Genomic DNA, 9,091 nt, shown 5'->3' with positions numbered 1-9,091 from the left:
CCAACAGTTAATTGCACCTGAAATATTTCCAGGGAATAATACTGTTTAAACAATCTGGAAGTGTATTTATCTTTAATGACTATTGATAAACTGCCTCCTTTAATTTTCATGCCTTCAGTTTGTGGTCTAAACGTGTGGAAGGAGATGTAACCCAGTATGGCTGGGGTGCTGTCCACAGCCTTGAATGAGGTCTCTGAGACTGCACAAATGTCTACATATTCCAAGGTGAGGACAGTTTCCAGTGAGTGCTGTTTCATGTTAAGACTCCTAGTGTTTAGCAGCATATTCTTGAGGTTGTTTTTAGATGGAGTTTTTACACTGGGAATTTTGTCTTTGAGACAATGCCTAAAAAGGCACTATGGTGTTGCGTCTATAACCACCAATGGTAACTACCACTACGCAGCAGTGCACAGTTGTGAGCTACACACAAACAAGCTCAAACGTGGGGCTTAAATAAAACAAGAAATTAACCCGTTAAACTCAAACTAGCCAGTAAGGATGCTCTCTTTGAGCTCTAGTCCAATCACCCTTGATTAGATGGGACCCAGACAGCAGTCTCCTCCCACAAGGGTGCAGAAGTGCCTTCACCAACAAAGAAAGCTTTAATTCGATGCTCAAAAGTTACAAAACAGGCTCAGAAAGAGCAAACCTAGAACTGGACTATGCTACAGCTGAACTAGTACAGTATACGGTAAAATGTGGCAAAAAACAGTTCAGACAATACAAACAGACAGTAGAATGCAAATACAAATTCAAAGTGCAATGTAAGAGAAAAAACAGGCACTTATAGTTAGTTGGAAGCAATAGATGCCTCAGATCTTATAGTATCTCCGTGAAGAGCTGGTTTTAGTGCTCAAGAGATACCAAGTGGTCTAGATTCAGCAAGTATGAATCTAGCCTATGCTATAAAATGCAGAAGTACTAGAAATTCAAAGTGCATTAAATCACAGTCACAACAGCAACAAACAGCTTAAATAAAGTAGCAATTCAACAGCAATTCCCAGCTTAGAAAGGTATAGGCCACACTTTCCCACCACAAGAGCTAGACCACAAACCTTCTTAATGTATATAATATATAGTTCTCAGCTGTTCTGAGGATATGAAAACTACTTGGTGCTTTCCATCTGGGTTCATACAAGAATGGGTCTGCAGTGCTCCAGCCTTTGGTGTGAGCAGAATTTTCCACAAGAAAGTAGCCTGAGCTTGTAGTTTAGTAAAAGACACAGAGCTGGATTTTGATTGGTCAGCTTTTGGGGGGTATTAGCTGCATTTTGATTACTTAGCTTCTGAGTGGTGGAGCTTTACAGGTTTGCACATTTCAGCACAGTACTACAAAAAGTTTTTATACTATTAAATTAGCAGCACAACAGCCTATTCTGAAACAGGTCAGGCAGCCCACATATCCTTGCTGTAAGTGATATAAATTTCACCTCCTTTTCTGCCTTTCATTACTAGCACTATTGTGATTAATTTTACAACTGCCTTATTATACACAATCAGTATCTGTTTTTTAACTTATTAATTTATTGACTGCACTTCTGGATGCATTGTTAAATTAGCATTGCTCTACTGAGAACAGGGTTATTAAGTTTAAATAATGCACTATTGTATCCTTCTGCTGTTGTATTATTGTTCACTGCTGGCAATATCTAAGATAATACTGCTGTGTTACCATTTACTGATACTGGAAAGGTAAAAACCTGAATAAGTTATTAGCTGAGTTAGTGATTGGACTTTTTGGTCAATGGTGGTGTTGCATTTATGCTTTGTTGCTAATTAATGTACTGCTTCTATATCAGCTTGTCTGGCTGGTATAAATTACTTTTTTTAAAGAGCAAAAAAGTGCAAAGTAATAGTTAAATGATTATAATTAAATATGTTAAAAGTGTTCCTTGTTAAAAGAATTCTTCCATAACTACACTCTACTGTTTCCTTCTGGAGTTGGTTGTATAACTGCCTCTGGGGCCCAAATTCCTTTGTTGTCAATTCAGTTGGCTTTTGAATCACTTTTTTGTATAACCCTTGTAGGGCCATGTGTCTCTGGTTTGTACCTGCTGGTTCACTAACCTCTCAGATCTCTGTACACATGTAAAATCCTGATTGTCATTCATTGGATTATCTATACTGGTAGATTGTTCACACACATCCAGCCCTCCAAAGTTCAAGTCCTCCATCTTCCCATAGCCCCATTCCATTATTAAATACATTCTCACTATTACTGTTCCCATAATCATTGCCTAGAAAAGGGGGTTCATAACTAAATCAGGATACATTCCTTTTTTTTTATTATTTTTATATTGTTCACTGTCTGGTAAAGCTTCTTAGACTTTCTCTTAAAATTTGCATCATATTTTTTCATCAGTCCTGGAAAAAACTTAAAAAAAAACAAAGTACTATGCTGTTCAAAAACAAAATCTTTCTGAATAAAATTAAGCTTTTCAACTTCAGTAAGCAGATTATTAATCGCCCTATTGTTCTGTTTTAAGTTCCATAAGCTCAAAACTACGTTGATCAAACATCTAAAAATTCTACATATATGGAGTCTGAACTGTTAAGATCATTTGAAAATTTAAAAACTCTTAAATTTAGTGGTACAATTCTCCTTTGCAAATATTCTTTTAAATACAGATTGTCCAATTGTAACCCCTAACCTTAGTTTCTTTTCAAAGTCATTAATTAGTTTTTTTTTTTTTTAGGTTGAGGGTATCCAACCCATCATTAAATAGGTAAACTTGTTCAGCTTCTGTAAAAGAAAATGGTCTTTGCACCCATTTATTAAAATTAAAATTGTTAGCACCACCAAAATTGTCTATAAAAGGGTTTACAATATTATTATGTCTATATTTTATCATTTTGCTGACTTACTGTATTTTCTGCACATTAAAAAACAGTTTTTTTGCTTTAAGTGGGAAGCACACAGCATAGACTTGATTCAGATCTGCTGATTCTAGGCTATATTGTAACACTTGAGCACAATTCCAGCCATCTTACATTAGAATGACCCTGTCTGCACCCTTGTGACAGAAGTTTGTAGTCTGAGCCTCATCTGCGTTGAAGATTACTGGAGGAAAGTTCAGTGTTTGCTTTCCCATTGGTAGTGTCGCGTAAAAGTGTTTATTCTCATTTCTGTTTAAGCCTCGTGTTTGCATGGGTTTGAGTGCTTTAAACTGGAGTTACTCAAAGCTTGGCAACTTTTGCCAGAAGTTTGGAGAATTTCTGCTGAAATCTAAAGAACCCACTGATAGAAACAAAAAATAAGTACTTTTTGAGTTTCTTCTGCACTTTGACTGTATTTTACCATTTTGATAATTTTACTGTATTTTCTTTACTTTCAAAAAATATTCTGTTGTTTTAAGTACCTAGCACATAGCACAGACTAGATTCAGATCTGCTAAATCTAGCCTGTATTGTAACACTTGAGCTGTATTCCAGCCATTTTACATTAGCAGGGCTCTGTCTGCACTTGTGTGGCAGAAGTGTGTAGTCTGATCCCCCATTTGATTTGAAGATTACTGGAGGAAAGGTTATTGTGTGCTTTCCCATTGGTAGTTTAGCTTAAAAGTGTTTATTCTCATTTGGATTTAAGCCTCACTTTTGCACGAAGCTGTGCACCATGCAACTTGATTTATAGTGGTGCCCTGTACAGATGCAACTGCCTTGAAAGACAGTTTTCCACTACACATCTTACCCTCCCAAGCTTCCCTGCTGTATTGTGGAAAACTCAGTTGCGCACTGAGAAGTGTTGCCATAGTCCCCCCCCCAGCCTCCAATAGAATTAGCCCCTTTGTTAATTCTACAGCAAAATCTGGTCAAACTAGCCCACTCACCAATAGTGGTTATGGTAAAAACCAGCCATAATGGACAGTCAGTTTCCAACCATTTCTCTGGCCAGCCTGATTGACTTGGGCATCCTGAGGCAATTTAGTAATTGCCACATGTATACTGACAACCACTTACTCCTAAAACAAAATACAATATGTGAGAGATGTAATTTCAGTATGAATTTGGAATCAATTCTCTCATGTAACAAAAGAAACAGATATCAAACAGGTTGTCAGCATACAAACATCACCTCTCACACAAAACAAGGTCACAACACAAACCCACATATGTGGAGGTACTCAGTAAAAGCCTAACAAAAGATCAGAGACCTCCCAAGTGCAAACTACTTGCACACACTGCAAAGCAAATAGAATCCATTACATATAATAACACAAACACTAGTGTCTCAGCAAACAAACCCCTAAGGCAAAATGCCTCAAAACCAAATGTCCTAGTCATAGGTGACTCCATAGTGAGACCCGGATGTCCCTCTCACCAGGCTGGACAAAGAGAAGGTCATGGTCAGCTGCCTGTTGGGTTCCAAGATCTTTTAAATCATGCACGCACTGAAGTGAATCAACAACAATTACCGTTATGGCTGTCATAGTACTTATTGGGGTGAATGACTTGAGACATACCTCTCTGGACTATGCAAAGAGAGTTGTGACTGAACTGTCAGATTATGTGTCCTAGGTAGGTATGTCCCTAGCCTTAAGCAGCATTCTACCTTCACCAGGATGATGCCACAATATAGACAAAATGTACTGACTTCAACAATTGGCTTAGCTTCTGGTATCAGTCAGGCTGGAAAGACACGGTTGACACACCACATTGCTTTGCCAGAGAGGATCTTCACCCATCTCCTCTAGGCTTTTGGATACTGGCAAAGATGCTTACCTTTCCCCATAGTGCTTTTCTAGGCAATGTCAAAACAGCAAAATTCCAGACGTAAAAAAATCCACTGAAGACAAACTCAAGGTTATGCTGCTTTATGCTAGGAGCCTTAACAGGAAACTGTACTCCCTGGAAGCACTCCTCACCTTTGAAGATGCTGACATCTATGCAGTCATTGAGATATGGTTCAAGGGGCTACAATACCTTGCACACACTCAGACCCCAAAATGAGCATAGAAGAACCAAAGGTGGAGGTGTATCCATCATCAATAAACCCAAATACACCTCAAGACTGATTAAACAGTATGACTCTCTCAAGCTAGTCCAAGTCCAACTAACTATAGGTAAAGCACCCTATCACATCATAGCTAACTAAAGGTACCCCGCCATGAACCAAGAGAAGCACTACCTACCTGGTCTTGCTAGAGTCACTTACTATATAAACAGACACTTTACTTATGGGAGATTTCAACTTTCCTTCCATGATCTGGGTAACATACATGAGCACAAACATGCTCACCCTGAGGTTCCTGGAATTTGTCAATACAAATGCCCTAGAACAGTTAGTCTGCATTCTCACTAGGGGCTCAAACATCCTGGACTTGGTACTCACCAATATGGGGGGGGCACTGCACTACCCCTGTGTTGACCTCCTTGGTAAGATCAGACCATAGATCTGTCATCTTTGAAGTAACAATCAATCCTGACACCCCCAAAGGAACAGAAAAATGAAAAATTTCTCCAAACCTAACTGCAGCCTACTAAGCAATGGTATAAAAACGTTCAACCCCCTGCTAACACAGACAGCAATTACTCCTATGCAGAGGAGTGCACAAATGCTCTGTACAACCACTTAAACAACTTAGACTCAACTGTACCTGACCAGATCAAAACCAGGTTCTCCTGAAAAAAAAAACAAGCCATCCTGTAGGACCTCAAATATAAACAGGTTATATTACAAAAGAAACTGTTATCTAAGAACAAGATGGAACTTCCTCAGCAGAAGAAGAATGTCCGCCACAGCTTGAACAAGCAAATCAGATAACATGTAAATTGATCTAAGGCTAGCTATGAGGTTAAATTAGCATCCCTAGCTAAGGATAATCATAAGGCATTCTTTAGCGACATCTGAAATCTGAAAGGGAATTCCAGTTATGTGCTGAACTTATAGTGGATGGTACTTCTTATACTGAACCAGAAGAAATGGCCAACCTGCCACCTGACAGATTAGGTGCAAATTTCACCTCCATGTCCCCACCAGCTATACCCCAAAGCATACCTGACACCAGGCCTCTACCTAGTATCTCCAAAGAGCATGTCATATCCACACTCTCCAAGGCCAAAAACATGGCCTCTATGGGAACAGATAACATCCCAGGCTGCTTACTAAATGATCTAAAACAAGATCTAGCTGCACCACTTGGCACTTTCTCTTTAAACACAGCCTGAGCTCTGGCTTTGTTCCAGCAGAGTGGAGAACTGCAACAGTAATCCCACTGCACAGAGGATGCCCATCAACTGACCCTGTGAACTATAGACACATTAGCTTACCCAGCCTTATCTGGAAAGCCATGGAAAGAATCATCATGGACCTTATCAACAAGGACATAGGTGACCTTCAAACTCTTGACCCAATGAAGTTTGGCCTCATTAAAAGTAGATCATGGTTATTAAACCTGGTGGACTTCTTTGAGAATGTCACCAAAGCCCTGAATGAAGGCAAACCATTACATACTGCCTGTCTTTACTTGGCCAAGGCTTTTGATACAATCCCCCACTCAGGTATCATTATGAAACTCTCCCAGCTGAGGATTAACCCATACATCACTAGATGGGTAGCCAACTTGCTCACCAACAGAATGCATACTGTCAAAGTTTGGGAGTCAACTTCTACCAGTAGAACAATTACCAGTGGGGTACCACAAGGATCCATGCTGGGCCCTCTACTGTTTTGCATCTACTTCTTGGAAGTTCAGGTGAAGGTAGATGGCCTGTGGCTTACCAAGTTTGCTCATGATTGCAAACTGACTTCAGCCATTGAGTCTCCCAATGATGTTACCATATTACAAAAGGAGCTTACATGGACTAAAACTAAACATGCATTATTATCCCCTTTGGAAAAGATGAAGTCCCTGCAAATTACAATATTGTCAGCACACCCCTAAACTTAGATCACCATGTGTCCACAGTCATAAGGAAAGCCTTCTGTGTTGCACATCTCATAAGTAAGGGCATCACATTCAAGACTAAGGATGTTGTAACTCCTCTCTACTCAGCCCTCATCAAACCACTAATAGAGTACAATGCTCCCTTTTGCATGTACCTCACCAGACACCTGTAGCAACTGGAGAGACCACAGAGGTTTCTCACCAAGAAATCCCTCCAAAACATGACCTACATGGAGAGACTGAAAGCCCTGTCACTTTACTCTGTATCATGCAGGCTGCTGAGAGGTGACTTGTTCCAGGCCTACAGAGCAGTCTCTGACCCTGCCCTAATGGAAATGTTGCACATCTGCAAATGAAATGGGACAAGAGTCACTCACTCCAGGTATCTTAACCTAGCCTGTGACACTAACAGAACATGCTGGAGAGACAGATACGTCTCCCAGAGATTGCTGCTCCTCTGAAATAAACTCCCAATTCACATGAAGCAGAGTTCCTCAATGACCCTATTTAAGTGCAGCCTAGATGATTGTGTGGGAGACCATATATTCACCCAGGGGGGTGGCACCAATCTCCTTCATGGACAGGGGCAGTCAGTGCTGATCATAGACTCATCCTCCAAATAAAGACCATCTAACCATAGTCAACTAGGGAACACACGTATGACATAGCTAAGCTTGTAAAGGCCCTAGGGCCATTAGCTATGAACCAATAAACTTATGAATTATTAAATACCTTGGTTCAAACTACTGCTAATATTAGAATAATAATATAACCTTACTGCCACTCTGTAACTCAGTCATTCAGAATTGATTTCAACATGTCATATTAAGTGGTCATTAGTTTTTTTTATTGTATTATATTTTTCTTACACCTGTAATAATAAATATTGTCTTTCATTTTCTCAGCCAACATAGAGCAACTTGTTTTTCAAAAGGTAAAGATAAATTGTCTTATTAATGATGTTGCTGCCAAATAGATTTAGCAACGTCCTTTTTGTGTTCTTTGAATACCATCATTGCTTGCATCACTTTGTTGCTTCTCCATCTGGTTTCTTGATCGTCTTTGTGGGCTGAGAAACAGTCCATTCCTGTCTAGTTTCTTACTGAATGATTAGGCCACATTTCCTTTCACTCCAAAGTTGACTTCTGCATCTTGAGGCTGCACATCAATGTAGTATGTCCCCTATGAGAATAAGAAATTATAAGGACAGCATTTACTTTGAGAAAGAAAAAAAAAACAGTTTTTCCTGTGTGGAAAGAGATGAATGCATTTTCTTCTGTACAATAGTGATTGACCAAAATAAATAAAAGACAGTTTTAGCTCTTTCTTTACAAGAAGCCCATCTCTTGGACGTAGGCACCTTTGTGTCTTTAACAGACACTAGTCAAAGGCGAAGGTGACGCACTGAAAAAACATGACCTAAAGCACAATCCTATTAGTTCTGCCAATATCAGTGTGTTTCTCCAGCTGTCACATGCATTGATTCTTTGTAAAATTCCTTGCTTACTGTTCTAGGAAGTTTCTCCTTCACCAAATAGCATGTGACTCTTGAGTTTGTGTATGTAAGTTTAGGATTATGGGAAGTATAAGAGAGGAGCAGGGGCTTGCCCCCTGCAAAAAATCTTTTCAGTCTGTGCCATTGCAATAAGTGGCACATATGTGTTTCAACCACCTGTAATCATGTGAATATTTGTCCTATCATATTCTGGTATTTCATAGTCGGTCCATTTTTTTTCTAGAGTCAGGAAAGAAATTCTGCAGTCCACATAATTCAAAAGTACGTCTACTCTCTCTGTGAAGATCATTGTACCACTTTATTACCTCACTGATCTCACCCATACTTGATCACACTGCTGTTTTTGTAGCATTCAAACAAACCGAAAATAAATTGAAAAGGAACAGCTATTATTTGGTAGAAAAATGTAATGCTAAAAAATCCAAACTATTCAGAAAGGCTTCAGGAACCGTCATTATAGCCTGTTTCTTATAGATTATTAACAAGTGACATCTGCTTGGTCTATAAGTCAATATCTTACCTGGTTCTCTTTAAATGACAGCGCCTCCATTGCACCACTTTGGACAGCTAATACCAGCATATGAAATTTAACCCTAAAATAAACATATATAAAAAAAAGAACTGTGACATATACATTATACAGTGCCTTCCAGGACCATGGAATAGTCTTCCTTCAAAAACATTATTTTTT

General features: G+C 39.2%; 1 long non-coding RNA gene across 1 annotated transcript in view; it reads right to left on the bottom strand.

The window, feature by feature from the left end:
* Window positions 1-7,709: 7,709 nt before the first annotated feature.
* The window catches only part of LOC122788798, a 99,353-nt gene continuing 97,971 nt past the window's right edge, over window positions 7,710-9,091 (bottom strand). The window contains exon 2 of the long non-coding RNA XR_006362738.1: window positions 7,710-8,066. This is a non-coding gene — a long non-coding RNA (uncharacterized LOC122788798). The remainder of the gene's footprint in view (window positions 8,067-9,091) is intronic.

Source organism: Protopterus annectens, chromosome 14.part0 (assembly GCF_019279795.1).
Source record: "Protopterus annectens isolate FY-2018-M chromosome 14.part0, PAN1.0, whole genome shotgun sequence".
Classification (NCBI taxonomy): domain Eukaryota; kingdom Metazoa; phylum Chordata; order Ceratodontiformes; family Protopteridae; genus Protopterus; species Protopterus annectens.
This window is presented reverse-complemented; position numbering and strand designations above follow the sequence as displayed.